Source organism: Pagrus major, chromosome 12 (genome assembly GCF_040436345.1).
Source record: "Pagrus major chromosome 12, Pma_NU_1.0".
Lineage (NCBI taxonomy): Eukaryota > Metazoa > Chordata > Actinopteri > Spariformes > Sparidae > Pagrus > Pagrus major.
The window spans coordinates 21805773-21822231 of NC_133226.1; positions in this window are offsets into that span (position 1 = coordinate 21805773).

A 16459-nucleotide genomic window follows, 5' to 3' on the forward strand; every position below is an offset into this window, starting at 1 on the left:
AAAATGATCAATCAAAAAATGCTGAAAATGAGCAAATGATTACGTCCCAGTGAGGGAACAAGCTTACTACAATCTGGATTATAATAAACACTTTAGTAAAGTGGGATTGTAAATCTGTTGACAGCAGGTGTTTACACTCAGGTGTGGCCAGGGCCATAGCCAGGATTTACTGAGGTCATGACCCCCCCACCCACCCCAACCCATCTATTGAGAACATGTTGAAGACTATAATATAAATCTATGCACTTCTCTGCATTTTGACTGGATCAATATTCGTTTAGGAGTATCAGTTACAGCAAATAGAAGAAAAGTGGACTCGTCAGAAGAAGATAAGTGACAAATATGGCCAATTTTGACTTATTTCTTTGCCAAAAAGAACGTACTGACATGGGTAAAACTTTTTAATAATCATTAATAAATGCTAAATTTATAGCTTGTTAGATTTAGTTGAGTAATTTCCCTGTTAAGAAACGGTGAGATGGTTCATAAAACATTTTTTAAGCAATTGCAAAGGTTAAAAACATCAGTTGCAACTCTCAGAATAATGTTTATAGATGAACTACACAGTATTTATTAACCATTTACAAAGTGTTATGAACATCAACTTTCCAATAAACAATTGCTAATTAACAGTTAATAAAGCATTTGCTTGCTTTTCAACAGTGAAATAACTATTATCTTAAGTTTAATTAACTATAAATTTGCATTTTTTAAATTATATATAATTGTTTATTTTAGTGATATGACAGATATTATAAAGTGTTACCAAAAATATATATAAAAATATCAAAGACCCAGAAAAAAAAATACCAAGGACATGACCTCAGACTGTTGCTGTTGTTGTTGTTGTTGTCTTCACATTTTAAAACAAGTCCCCATCTACTTCGGTTGTTTAGGAGAATGCTGCGATGGCGGTTTGCTGTGAAGCTCCAGAAAGGTTTTGTGGACGACAAAACTTCACCTGACTTTCCATCAGCATGAGGGTGAGTAGATAACGACTGAATTTTCATTTTATTGTGAACTTATCCTTTAAGTGTTGCAATACTTAAAAACACATGTACAAACAAACCAGGTGGGCGAGCTATGTGCAGTACATCCTATGCCAGCGTGCTTAAATGAAAAGTGATACTAAACACAGTATATGTCAAATATATTGTAGATTTATATATAATAAAGTTAAAATTATGCATAGATAAGATTAGATTCAATAGATTCAAGAATATTCTAAAGTATATATAATATAATGGTACACAAATAACATCATTGTACATGAGAGAATCAGAGAAGAGTGCAGGCAATGTGGACATGACATTTGTCCACTGGGAGGCGCTATGGTGTCATCTACATATTATCCACTATCTGACTGACATGAGGCCTTGTTGAGCACACTAGAAAAAAATCTGTTTTTTTTCCCTGGATTTTTTTTTTTTGCTAATTAGTGTAATGCAGTATGCACCGGATAGTAATACGCAGTCTAGCAAGTGTATCGCAATACGAATCATCTAACTCTAGTATGCTGATACATCATTATATTTCTTTCTATGTATAAATGCATTTCAAAATGAATCATTCTTGAAGTGTTCATCCAGAAATATGTTTAAATACTCCTGTGATAGTAAATATGACATGTTCCCCCTTAGTAATGAGTAACCTAATTTTCACATGACATTTCAGAATTCCTCCATAAAGTTTCAAAGCCATCCTGTGTTTCAGTGGAAAAGGAAAAATCCACCTTGAAAACTTGTGGTCAACTAAATCAAACAAATCAAGAGTTCACACACTCAGGATGTACACTGATCTACTTCTCGTTCACACACCTCCTTTTCCTTTCTGCTCAGACTTGTCAACCGAAACCTACCCTCCCACTAGACTGTGTCTAGAAGACTATGGGCCATGCAATGGGGCAGGCTGGAACAAAACCTGCACGCTTATACCTAAAATCCCCCAGTCTGTCCTCTCGGTGCGGAGTGTGTTGAGCAAACCTGATCTCTGTCCGTATGTCATAATGTCCTAACTTGTCTCTTAAAGTGGATCCTATCAATATAATACATTATTAAATAGATTGTTTTGCATTATTTTAGGTAAAAGTTGATGTGATGTAATTTGAACACAGGCCTTATTGATAATTATTATAAATACACTCATCACTTTGAAGTATTACACAAGAGTTATGACTCAAGTGATTAAGTACTCAGTATGTCATAAAATAATTTTAACACGTAATCGCGATCAATCAATCAATCTTTATTTGTATAGCGTCAATTCACAGCAAGAGTCATCTCATAACACTTTCCAAATTGAGCAGGTCTAAACCAGACTCCTAGATTAATGTATTCACAGAGACTCAACATTTCTCCCATGAGCAAGCACAAAATGAAAAGTGCTTAACACAAAAATGAATAACACTGTAACACTTAACTTAAAACCCTCGCCACAGAATATAGTATTTATAAGGAGTATGTCATCATTTAATAAACACACTATAATGTAGTTTTAAGCAGCTATAAGGTATTTTAATAAAGCTGTCCTTTAACAGATAATGAATAACAATGTACTAAAACACAGTAAAAATGTCAAATCCATAACTGCTGACAAATACTGATCATTAACAAACATTTAAACCCCTTTCCATCTGCTTACAACTACATTATTGTGTGTTATATGCATTTATTAAATGCTTATGCATAGTGAAATGCTGGAGTTGAGATAAAGTGTAACTAGCTCAGGATGTAGTGCTGTGACTCAAAGAGCCCTTTACGTTTTACATGCAGGTCCTGTGTGCACACACGCTCTCACACCCATCCACCACAGCAAACAACATCCGCACTCTCACCTAGAGACACACACCACAATCACACACCTCACTGTTCTCATTTCTTGTTTCATCTTCCCCTGGCCTATTTGCAACAGGCAATTGAAAATATTTGGAAATCAGATGTAGTTGTTTAGATTTAAATACATAAATAAAAAAATGTAAGTTAAATATTTGTATGAATGGCTAGTAGAGAAAAAAGCAAAAGCCGAAAGGATTAGTTCCCCCCTCATTATCTACTCACCCTCACACCGATGGAAAGTCATGTGAAGTTTCATAGTCCTCAAAACATTTTCAGAGCTTCACAGCGAACCAGCCACTGAAGTGAAAAGACGTTATTTACACCCTTTTTCACTGTAGCTGCTAAACTAAAAGCATTAGTGTGCAACACTTCTGCAGTGGGTGTGACCAGAGGGTGTAAATACTGTCTTTTCAAATCAGTTTTTGATGTCCAAGAGACTTGGATTACGCCATACAAGGTGTATGGAACCATACTGTGTTTGTTTTGTGTTATTTTAGGGTTTAAACTTCCTCAAGGACTCATATTAGTTCTCATGTTTCAATGAAAAGTGTGTCTCCCGTTGCGGCCCTCTGAAGACCTCATCACGTCAACACAGCCGGCCACAGCCAATCAGTGATATCTGCAGCCCACATCACTTCCTGTGGGTACACTGTGTTGGTGCCACTGACAGTGTTTGTCCTCAGAGACTCTGTCTACCCTGTCATTAAGGTCATGTTTACAGGAAAGCCGGGAGAGTGGTTAATGTTTGGTTAACCACTGTCTAAACTCCTGATAAGCCCCTGAATATCAACCTGAGCCCTGCGGTCTGTTAATGGCACAGGGTCTCTGAACAATAGCCCCCTAGAGTGAGTTCATCGCTGCTGAGGCACGTCTGCTTGTAATCAGCTGTCACGTTTGGCAGGTGTGTGATGACTGAGATTACAGCTCAGCAGAGAGATAACTTTATGAATAGCCAGAGAAGAAAATAACAAATATTTAGGTCTGCAGTGGCACGGTCTATGTCTTACTCAATGTCTCTCTCTCACACACACGCACAGAGACAGACAGACAGTTGGGGTTAATAGAGTGATAGGGTAGATTGCATGGGTAGGTGCGGGCCTGGTTGTACACTACAGGATGCAAAGATTAGAATAGAGCACCTCCTATCAGAGAATCTCTCACATCCCTTCATAGCAAACCAGTGTTCAACATGCTGGCGTGAGAAACCCACCTCCATCATTGTTCAACATCAGTGTTTCCCTGTTAGAGGGAAGCAGAACCACACTCATCGGCCCAGGATGGCTTATAGACAATACTTAATACCTATTGCATATTACCTTTGTGCTTTAACGAGTGAACAGTATTTAGATGATCAACTTTTTTGTGTATTCAAAGTTGGAGCCTGACCGAGACTCGGTTCTTGGAGTAGATGCCGATAACGATATTATCATGGTTATAAAAAAAATCTGATATTCATATATTGGCCAATATACACAATTTTATTTTGCAATCATCCCTCAAATGTGGTTATAAAACACAAAGATTACTGTTGGAGGCAGGATATTTAACATTTTAACAGTAAGCTTTCTAAACTGCCTAAAATGCTCTGTAACAGTAGACTTCACTGGAGATTTAATAATTATAAATTATAAAGTAAAGCAGAAACATCACCTACTCGTAGCTATTTTAATTTTAATGTTCAAATCAAATTTCCAGTGGAAGTAAACAGTAGCGTTTCAGCAACAGTGGTCTTTTTTTACCAGTACACATTTAACTGTCTTTAATAGCATTCATAGCAGCAAATGAGACGGCATGCACAGCACCAGTTCTGTCACTGGCACTCCTAAATCGAAGCAGTTTAATACACGTGTGTTTTTGCTGTGGAAAAGAGATATTCCATGTGAAGGATGCTAATATGCAAGCAAACTAAACTGTGAGAAGAAGTGGTCAACCAGCTGCCAACAGGCTATGCTGCCTTCAGGATCTTGAAAGCAATACCAGATGGGGGCGTTGTTGCTCAGGTGATTTATCATGAGACAATGGTGGATTCAGTTTAGTTTCACATTTTACAACAAGTGATATGATCTTATCACGATCACGATCCAGCGTGATCTAGCAGAGTTCATGTTTTTTTGTGTGTTTGTGAGTTATTGAGTGCGAATGTTAGAGAAAAGAAGTAATGAGAGCGAACTGAAATGACAGCTTGAAGGGCACTTATTGGATTACTGTAACGGCCCTGTATCACATTTAACCATCAATGAGGACTGGGTGCAATTATTGCACTACAAAGATCAGGGATAACTCTGTTTTCGTTTTGATTAAAGCGAGAGTTATGGGCAGAGGCGATGAAGGCAGAAAGTAATGTTTTTACAAGTGTAAGATGGATTGTTTTACAATTAGCAGAGGGGGACACTAAGGGAAGGAGGGACAGACTGAGCAGGGGAGACTACATGTCACATCTGCTCCTGCCACTCCCCAGCAGGCCTGAGAGCATGGGAACCCTCGGCAGATCCAACAGGCTCCACAGAGGGCACTTCATTTATCAATTTAAAAGGTAAAAGAAGTCACACATTGGTCTGAATGAATTGTATCAGGGGGCGTAAAGGATGGATACTTAGCAGAGTTCAAATCCTGTTCCACCCATCATCCAGTTGTGAGACAAAATTAACTCTGCGTGCTTAGTCTCTGGGTACGGCAAGCAAAATAAAAGCATCTGTCATCAGCATTTCATGCATGTGGCATGTTCTGTCTGTGTAAATACATCCATATAAAAGTATCTCCTGAATCTGGGGCTTCCTGTCTGCGGCTTGTGGCGTGCACAGCGCTCCGCTTGCCAAAGAGGGTTTTGAGTTTCCTCCACCGTCTTGTCTTGTGCTGGCCCCCCAGAATTGTGACCACCACACTTTAATAAGCCATTTCACAGGGGTCAATTCTCCTTTCTCCACGGCGTCAGCTGGGTCGGCCCTATCGCCCTCTTCACCCCTTCCTCACCCAAGCTCCCCCATTGGCATGTGTTCAGCCCAGCGTTGTTTACTGGACGGAGCATTTAGAGGGGTTAGCGTTTCACCATGGCAGCTGTTGGCACCATGTGCCTCCCCCTCGGGCGGCTGGCCGACGGCACGCAGGCCACTGCTTCACACACCCTGCAGCATCCCCTTGAGGACCCTGGCCTCCCTCACCCCCTTCGCCTGGCCTTGGTTGAAACCAGTAGCCTCGATCGGATATCAGATACCATTTTAATGTGAAGACAGGGTTCTGGCTTTAATTGATTGCTCCCGGATGGTACCCACAGTCTGGAGCCAATGTCGCTTGAGTTTGAAAAAGTACATTCAGCGTCAACAACAAGCGTTCACTTTCTGTGTGTACAGTATGGCATGTGCAGACTTTATTCATCCTAGCGCCACAGCTAATATCTAATGTCTGTCATTAGCAGGATTATGGGCTCCTGTCTCTGCATTTTCCACGTCACCTCTCACATTGACTGGCCTGGCAACTGTAACGACCACCGGGGCTCGAGGAAAAAGCCGATGTGTAGTTTCAGCTCGAGATTGCATACGACGGCCTTCTTTTTTAAGACATGTTAGCATCATGGTTCAGGGACAGGCAATTTGGTTTGGACAGGCTGCTTCTATAAGCTACCTTGAAATTTGGTACAGGTATCCATGGTGCTAGGACGAAGTGTCCTGATAACAATAACGATCACTTGACCTTTCACCTTTTGTTCCACAACATAAACTATGTCAGTACATATCCATCTTGTCAAATTATAGCTTTTACGTGTCTTTAAAAAAGCTAAGGCTGCTAACAAGTGGCTAAATAATACTACAGAGGTTGTCAGGGATGTTAAACATCAGTTGAAATTCATCCACTCCCTAGTCCGTCTCTACAAGAGTTGACTTTAGTTGCAAACTATTCTAACTAACTCTAAACTTGTAGATTGATCAATTTATAGTAACATGTATATAGTATAGCGTAGTAGGAAGCTTAGTAGTGACGATTAAGTAATGCAATCATGGTGTAGCCCAACATTAGCTTTTTACTTCTGGTTATTGTATTCAAAAATCACACTTCAGAAATCATAAAAGTTGTGTTCACTTGTGAAGATTGTCTCGCTTGTTAGTATCATAAACCTTTCTCTGCAATAAAATAAGGGAAAATTCCCATTGGCTACACCTTGAGGAAACAAATTAACCACTAAGGTTGCTAACTTCCAGGTTGGCCTGCTGAAATACATCATCTTTGCAGCCTCGAGCATAGAAACAGAGCCACTAGCATGGCTGTGGACCCTACATCTTATTCTTGAAAAAGACGGGGTAAGATCTGGTGGAATAAAAGAACTGCAAAAAGTTTAGCAGAATGAAAGTGAAGATGAGTTGGGAGAGCCAAGTAATATTCTACGTAGTGAAGATATATTATGGATAGAGGAAAGTATGTGTCTTATCTCTGTGACATTTAGTTCTACCAATTACATGTGGCTTGCTAATCAGCCAATGAACCAGTCAGCAATTTCTGGCGGACTAGTTGTCCCTGTCACTTCTGCTGTGATTCAAGGTGACATGTGAGAGTCACACAAACACAAATAGTTCTCTTAATTATAAACCCACTTGAGGAGATTCTCTGAGATCCTAGCATGTTTTCAGTCTTCATATAACTTGAACGACAACTTAATCGGTATATCTCTGTGATTGGCAGATGGCTGTGTTTTTGGAGAGACAGGGGAGATTGTGAATGCGGGTAATCTCATCCCACCCACCCCAGAGAGTCTAGTGAGTCTTGGGAGAGTGGTGTAGAGAAGCAAGGTCAGGGTGACAGTTGTCAGGCCCCCATCCATACCATTTGGATGGAAAGTGATACCACGGACAGCTGACGCTGCTTCTGTCACTCTCAGGGTTAATCTGGAGCGTCTTAACATTCACTTTGCTCGGGACGGATTCGTAATGAACGTGGAACTCGGGGGTAAATGGGAATCTCAGCATCTGTGTCTCCTTTACCTCTCCCCCTTCACGCACACAGAATTGCAGTCTCAAGGCCACAGAACAGATTCTTGAGGTTGTCTTGTAACCACAGAGTCATGCGGTGCTCATAACTCTTTCAATCATATGTACATTGTGGCGAGGCCTGTCACCCGCCATTATACGTGCCGCCCCAACCCACGCACTCCTGGGGCTGGGATCATGATGAGAGACCCCCGGTGAATGTTTCCCTCCTTCACCACGTTCAGGCTGCATATCAGGAGGTCCCTAAAATAAACAGCTGGGAAATGGGATGAGGCTCTCTGGACACCAGATATTCAATCTCCAAATGGGAAGTTCCACACACACCTCCAGCGTCACGGTGTGGATTCAAGAAGGTATAAACGGGCTGGAATGAAGAGCAGCTTGATCCTGGATTTTACGACACATTATGAAATGTACAGTACTGTGTGTATACTGTTTCCCTGTAGAGGATTGTTTTCTTTATGATAAACAAGGTCACATGTTGAGGTTTCAATGACTGAGCAAACGTGTTTGTGTTGATGTACACTGATGTCTTTGTCAGAGGGTAATTCCAGTATATTTGTTGTTGCTCTTAGCCAGGCGAGAGGCACTTTGATCCAGACTGTAGTGCAGCATCAACCATTAAATGGATTTCCACAATAATTTCTACAGACGTTTATGGTGTTTCCTCTTGAGACACCATGAGGTTGACTTTTTTGGTGAAAGGGGAACTCCACTGATGTCACATAACAGTCCTCATTCGTGCCAAATCAGGCATTGCGGCAAAAACGGTGGTCCTACCATTCCTTTGTATGTGCGTTTGGGCAGTGGTGGTGGGGATCACACGGGGTACCAAAAAAACTCCCCAAAAAACTAAACACAACCAGCTACCGCGGCAAAGCTGAAACAGACTTTGGAGAACTGGATGTCACGTTGCGGTGGTCAATCATGTAAACTGGCAATCAGACCAGAAGCTAGACTATAAGGTGGCTAATAATACAAGCAGCATGAATGGCCCGAAACACAATAGAGTCTAACGTTATGTTTTATGTGTAGTTACTCAACTTGGCCTTAGGGGGTGTAAAAGTAAAATGGCTAAATGCTAGTAGTGTTAGTGTAGTGTAGTGTTATGGCTCTTGGCAAACTGCTTTTAGGTGTGTTACCGCCACCTTTGAATCAGCGTGGGGTAAAAGTTCACAACATTACGTCACACAAACAAGCCATTTAAGTACACTCCCACAACGCCACAACACCTGATGATGTGTAAAGCCTTTTGTAGCTGCGGAGGGAGCCGTCATAAGTCTGAGAAACTGCCTGAAGCAATGAAATTAAATTAAATCTGGGTGTGTGGAGTTTGAAAGAAGTATGCTTACCAGACCTCTGTAGCTCATCCCAAATCTCTATTTGAACTAATAGCTTGAGGCTACATTAGCTGCTACTAGCACAACACACCCAAATCATTGATCAAACTGTGAGTGGTTGAGTTGTATTGTGGGTAATGTAGGTTTCAGGCTTTGAAGGCACAGGATTGAGGTTTGGTGCAGATATCCATGGTGCCCCAAGGATGAACCTTTGCTGACCCCTTCACCGCTCATCCAGCGGCCCCAGCACATCAGTATTTCAATTTAGCCCGTGAAATCACATCTACTGGATGGATTAGCACAAATATTTTGGCACAAACTTTACAAAACCTCATAGTTCTCAGATGATATATCTTAATAACTGTGGTAATCCCCTGACTTTTCTTCCCGAGCCACTGCGACTTTAATATTTTTGTTTTTAAAGGAAATGAACAAACATTAGATGGGTAGCCATGAAAATAAGCACGGCCATTAAAGTCAGAATGATTCATTTAAAGGTTAAATGCAGAGAACCAGCTGCTAGTGTGGCTGTGGAGTCTCACTGTACTCATCACCCTTCATATCTGATTTACCGTAATAAAAGAGTCAGACATACATACAGGTTGCAGAAAATCCCCCAACTCATTACCCAGGATGTTGTGGTTCCATTTTAACCTACTGAACTTTCCAAAAGTGCACACACTGTTTATTGTGCAGTAACGTGTTTCTGTGATTTGAGTGCATCAGCTTTCAGTTTTATGCTCAAATAAACTAGTTTCACGAGTCTGGTTAAACTGTTTTTTCATTCATTTTGAACTCGCTGTCACAGTGTTGCCAGATCACAACATTTACCCACAGTTAGTACAATGTTATTTCAGCTGACAAATCTACCAAAAATACGAACTCAAGTTGTAATAAACCGGAATTATCCTCTAATGATGGAATTTGACATCCTCATTTGGCTGACACTGCATGAACCCTCTCTTTGTACCCCAAAACTTGGCCTGCTCTCAAAGAGAGATGGAGAAAGTGCACTGGCATCCATTAGCGTCCATTAGTACCAACATCAGTGATGTACGCGGAAGAGGGAGATCATTATTCACTGTCACTGTCCTCTAAAGTGTAGGAAGAACATCAACCTTCAGTTAGTTATGACAGAGAAGAAAAGCAAAACTCTCTCAAGACGAACACAGTCCAGCTGTGTTGTTACTTTTTAGCATTTCCTTCTCGCTTGTCTCCCTCGTGCATATGTGTATTTACGATTTAACACACAAATGTTTGCAGAATACACACTATGAATTATGAGCAACAGGGGGCTGGTTCCCGGACCCCCACTTGTCTTTGCAGCCACAAAGGGAGGAAGAATAATGGTGGTGGAGGTGGTGGTGGTGGTGTAGGGGGGGCTGAATCTTCCTCTCCTCTTGCCTCCTCTTGTTTACATTCCACACCCCCAAACCCCCTAACCAGAGCTAATCTCATCAGTAAATTCCCCGGCTGAACAAATATCTCCTCTCATACTGAATATTCTCACTCTTTGTCATACACACACATCGTGCGTGTGCAGACACACACACATAAAGCACGGAGTTGTTGGGTTTTTATTTTTACTGTAAGTTCTTTGATCCCCTTGCTCCACTTTTCGTTGTACATTTTTCTCTGTGGTCTCGAGCACGTCAGCAGGAAATTAATGTGGCGGTCACATTCTCACGTCTCGCTTTCATTTTCTTTTTGTTTCGCTCTCCTCATTTCTTGCGACCGAAGGACACGAGTCAGACCCAGTTAGACCGGCTGCACTAGACAGGATCAGGGTTTTGGTGTGATGGGTTGTTGGGAGGGGGAAGGCTGTGGGTTCAGAAGGATAACGAGTATCTTTGTTCCAGCATTTGGCTGGCAGGAGAGACACACACCGACACACTGCCCAGAGAGGGACCTTGGATATGAAAGCCTGCAGGGTGGACAGACAGGCAGACAGACAGGGGTGGTTATGGGTTGCTAGCGGAGCACAGGCCTCCAACTGTGCGACCCTGACCTGTTCGTGCAGCTATTACGGATCGGATCAGTGGGCCTGTAAAGACCAACTGCATGGCCTGCTGCACTGCTCCGGACTGCAGCCAAGACCGGGCAATGTCCCGTCTGAAGCCCTGAACTCTGCTTAGTGGGGCAGCAAATCTAATTTGTGTTTTTTTGGGTGATTTGCTGATACAGTTGATTTCTGTATTTGGTGTGTTTGTGTGTGAGAGTGTGATTGTGTTTCTCCAGTTGTCCTTTCTGTCACAAGGTTGTGAATTAGGGCCCATTTCCTGCACTGTTCTCACTCTGGGCTGAAGTTGGGGGAAGGACCCAAAATAACGGTGTTGTCTTTTGTGTGTGTGTGTGTGTGTGTGTGTGTGTGTGTGTGTGTGTGTGTGTGTGTGTGTGTGTAGATATGTATGCCTTGTCTAGGACAGCATGGAGCCGGGCCCTTCCTGAGCTCCATTGTCCTTCAGCAAACATACGGATGCACACACACATGCAAACACATACATGTAGCCAGTGAATATTTGACATGATATATTAGCATGCAGCAACATAATAGTCATTATGTTGATTGCACAATGTAATGATTATCCAATAACAGCACCGTCAGCGTTTAGACTGGCTCCATGTAGGCCTCACTTTCACTGTGTGCTCTTCTGTTTGCCACTGGGCACAAAACTGTCCCGGGAAAATGACGGCTGACTGGTGATCCAGTCATGCTGGCAGCCTGGCCACATATCTGCTGTTACCTGATCGTTATATACTATTTTTAAAAACTTTTTTAATTTTCTTTTTTTTTGCACAGTACATTTTAGAAGATGACTTTACTTTAAAAAAGTCAGGAAAACCGATTACCTCAGAATTACCATGTAAAGTAGACTATTACATTTAAGTTGTACGAGCTGAAGTCTACTCTAAGTTAATCGGTTTCGTCAGTTGTTTTTAAGTAAAGTCATTTATCAGATTTTACAGTGAAGTTGTAATTAAATAGCTTCCCCATTCACACCACTTATGTGCAACTCTTACAACCCATTTGCCAGAATTGTGGTATGTTGCAACTTTACGTTTCTCAAGGTTCAATTTTCAGTTGTATCTTGTGACAACGCTGTGCTTATGGTCTGGTTAGGTTGAGGCACAAAAGGCACTTGTTTAGGGTCAGGAAAAGATCACATTTTGCCTTGAAATACGTGTTTTGATCACCACAAACATGGCTGGAAATAGTCTCCCTTACAAATGTTGAAATACAACAAAATTTGTAGAAATGTCAATATACTACTTATACTGCAAATGTTAGTGTATCAGTGGTTTGCAGAAAGTGCCAACATTTTATCCCAGCAACTGAGCTGACACTGAACTGAGATGACAATATTATCGATTATGACTTTTTGAAACACATTTAAACCCTCTGATGAGTTATATGATCTACTTCTCTCTTCCTGTTTCCTGTTTTTCGGGGCTTTATGACGTCAGATGTGACTCACCAGAAAGAAAACAATAACAGAGAATTCGACTCGTCTACCGTTAATGGGAAAGGAGTCAATTGAAAATGTTGGAGGTGTACTCGTTTAATATGTATGTCGAAGGAGTACTCTTTTCATTATGTATGCATGCATCACATTAAAATTTCAACAATATTCATATATGCCGTGATAAATGGGGCCTGTCCTCCGTGCTGCCCTGCCACTGGGGATTGGATGTGATGCACATATGGCAAAGTGCTTGATCCATTACACTCATTTCTCATTACTGTGTGTCTGGGCATGTTTGACATTAGCATGACTTACATACATATGAGAGGCTTGTCTAAAACCTGAATGTGAGAGCCATCAGAGGAGGGTGATAATTGAGACACCTGAGGACCTCTGTTCTCTGATCCAGGACCGTATACTCCAGAGAGAAAACAAACAGAGGCCTCTCGCCACAGTAGGGGGTCGATGTTCCTCTTGATAAAGAGATGGGCTTTTCAAATCACTTATCTTCAAATAACCAACAGAGGGGTTGTTTTCCAACAAACAGCAGCCAATTCAGTCCAAGCCCTTCAGTAAATACTGAGTCATCAGACTGGCAGAGACAAAGGTGTGAAGCAGCGACAGCAGATTAGGCAAATTTCTTTTCTTTGAACATCGCGGCAGAAGAATCTTCTTTTGGGATTGTAAATCGATATGTCGGGTTTTTAAGTTAATGGTACTTTGTTTAATGTTTAATTCGGAAATTCTGTAGCTGTTAGAAAACCTGCGACTTTGATGGATGGATGTAGATAATAAAGTGTTTTTCAGAAAAGAATTGACTTAAATGCACAGTATGTAATTTTTGCCACTGTGGGTCTCTCAATCAAAACAATGAAAAACAAAAGATATAGACTGATGACATTGTGAAGTAGTGTGGGATCATGGGACTTGTTGTCTTCACTGTTAAACACCAACCTTTTCCTTTACCTTAAAAATGTTTTTATCTAATGTGACTCAGGCAGAAACATACACATTTGAGGTAATGGATTAATGTTTTATTTGCGTTACTTTTAGTCACGCTAGCCGATTTTTTAATGCTTTCAACCAGAATTCTTACATATTGGAGATTTAAGTAATTGCTGTTAATGTATCAATGCCACTGGTGGCCACATTCAAATATAAGTCCAGAGAGGCTTAAATCATATTTTCTGATCACTGTTCAATGGCTGTGTCCAGCTACAGATACTCTGTGTCATCATGCTTTATTTCAGACTTTGTTGCAACCGGTTGGGTGTGAACCAAGAAAAATACCTCCATCTGTGTTTAGACTTTGAGGTGTGATAGTAGGATGACATCATGTATTCCTTGTCAAGGAGAGCTCCTTTTTATCATAGCCTCTGGCCTTGCTCCAGTCCTGCTTCCAGGGCAGGAAGGAAGGGAGTCTGAGTTAAAGGGAATGCAATGTGCTGCAGGTCAGACTCTACAGCTCTGAGCGTGGCCCCCAGTTCATTTACAGAGGGCAGTCGCATTTATATTTAATCTCAAAGAAATAACTCTGTTTTCGTGCACTCTGTGTCGACCTCTCCCGGTTTTGTTTCTATTTTAAGCTTTGATTGGGTTTGTTTTTGCGAGCTTTGGTTCTTCCCCTCTCCAGCCTTGTGAATCTATTACAGAGCGTTTTCTCATGGCCTTAAATTTCCCCCCCAAAAACAAATAAGTGTCTCAAGTCAGAGAGAGCCCTTACAGGCAGAAACAAGAGTTCAGATTTCATGACAGATAAAAGACAGCACGCTCTGCCAGAGTTTCTGACAAATCAGCACTTTTCCCGATTTAAAAAACCAAACCACACCTTACTACGAGGATGCAGGAGGGCATGTGTTGACAACAGGCGTGACTCTATCTGAGCGTGTGCCTGATAGATTTGACATTTCTCACGGTGGGTCAGGTGTTTTCCTACTATCGCACTACATGCCCGTGCACATCTCTTTTATTTCATACTTCCAACACTTTCGCTCAACACGTCGTATTTGTGTTTCTGTTATGCAATAAATTTGTAGCTGATTGCTCCCACTCCCTCTTCTGTTCTCTGTTCTGCCGGTGTTTCCCACACTTCATGCACCTCAAGAGACCTAGCCCCTTTTGGCGTCCGTCCATTTGGCAGTCACACCAACAGAAGGACCAGCATGTGCGTAGGCTTCATAATAAAATAATCTTTGCCCTGGGGTGCTGAAACTCTGCAGATACTCCCTGACAGTTTCACTCGCCCCGAGAGAGAGAAAAAAAAAAGGAAAATAGGAATCTGGCACAGACATGTTCGCTCACTTACATTCAGAAATACTGTAGATTGTAACTGAAACACTATGGAAACATCATATATCACGTTACGCTCGTGGAAAGACTTCACTAGAAGGATTACAGGCATGTCATGGGTTTTGAGGATTTTGGGGAACTGCCAGTTATGATGTGAGAATGAAACTGTAACGGGAACTAACACGCGTCCTTGTTTTATGAAATTATGATGTTGTGGTTTGGCGTCCAGAAAGCCAAATTTCAAGCAGATACATGAAGATTAGGGTTCTCACACCATCACGAGGGAGAAGTGTGCAGTGAGACGAAAAACATCACGGACCGGTTTCTCTGGTTTTATATTTATTATCTGACTTTACTCAGAATATTAGTTTGTGCCTCACTAATGTCAGAGGAAAAGGAGAAATACAACAATATAAACATGCAGCATTTTAAATCAGAATACAAGTAAAGGTACAGAATTAAACTACGACTGGAACAAAGGCAGATGTGTGAACAGAGTTACATGGTTTTCTTTTCTTCTTTTTTCCTTCCTCTTTTTTGTTCTGAATTTTTATTTTCAGTCATTGTTCTTTAGTGTTGTTCTTCCTCGTCATTGTTGTTACAGTCACAATCTGTAGTGGCTGATTGTCTGTGTGTTTTTATTGTAGTTTTTATGCCTGTTCTAGAGTGTTGTCAGGCCTGGGGAGTAACAGAATACATGTAATGGGATTACATAATCTGGATACAAAAAAAGGGGCCTATATTCTGCCGAATATTGATATTATTTACATATGTATCTCTTGTTTTTTTGTTTGATTTGTGGTAATCCAAATGTGACGTAAACTAACCACATTAGATTACTTTAATATTCTGATACTTGGCTTAAGTTACTGACTACATACAGTAAGAGGTAATTAGTTACTGTATTGGGATACATTTTTAAAGTTACCCTCCCAACCCTGAGTGTTGTATTTTGTGTTATTCCTAAAAAGCCTAACCAGAAACGAGGACTACCAATAAGCCACGGCTAGAAGTCCCATAGACAGCTAAAAGCGTTAGCAGTCACAGAGAGTGTCGAGAATGTAAATATTGTCCTTTCAAATCAGTTTGGGATCTTGGGGCTCCCAGGGACTCGGGCAAGCTGTATGGAGCCCTTTACTCCATTGTTTTTTTTTTTACATTTTAAAACAAGTCCCCATCTACATCAGTTGTTTAGGAGAGTGCTGCAACGCTGTTTCGACGTGAAGCTCCAGAATTTTTTTGTGGAAACTTCCCCCGACTTTCCAATCAGCATGAGGGGGAGAAAAAAATGACTGAATTTTCACTTTTGGGTGAACTTAGCCTTTAAGTAAAAGTACATGTGTAACATCAGCAAAATCTAATCAAAGTACTCCACACAGGAACATGGGCCATTGTTATACTACAATGTTATTGTGTTATAATTGGATTTTTATGATGAATAAATGCATAATTAGCACTTTTCTGCTGTATTTGGTCACGATGGAGCTAGTTTGAAGTGTTTAATCTACTTAATTTAATTTATTTTACAAGCTGACCATATGTACAGACTTAAAGCC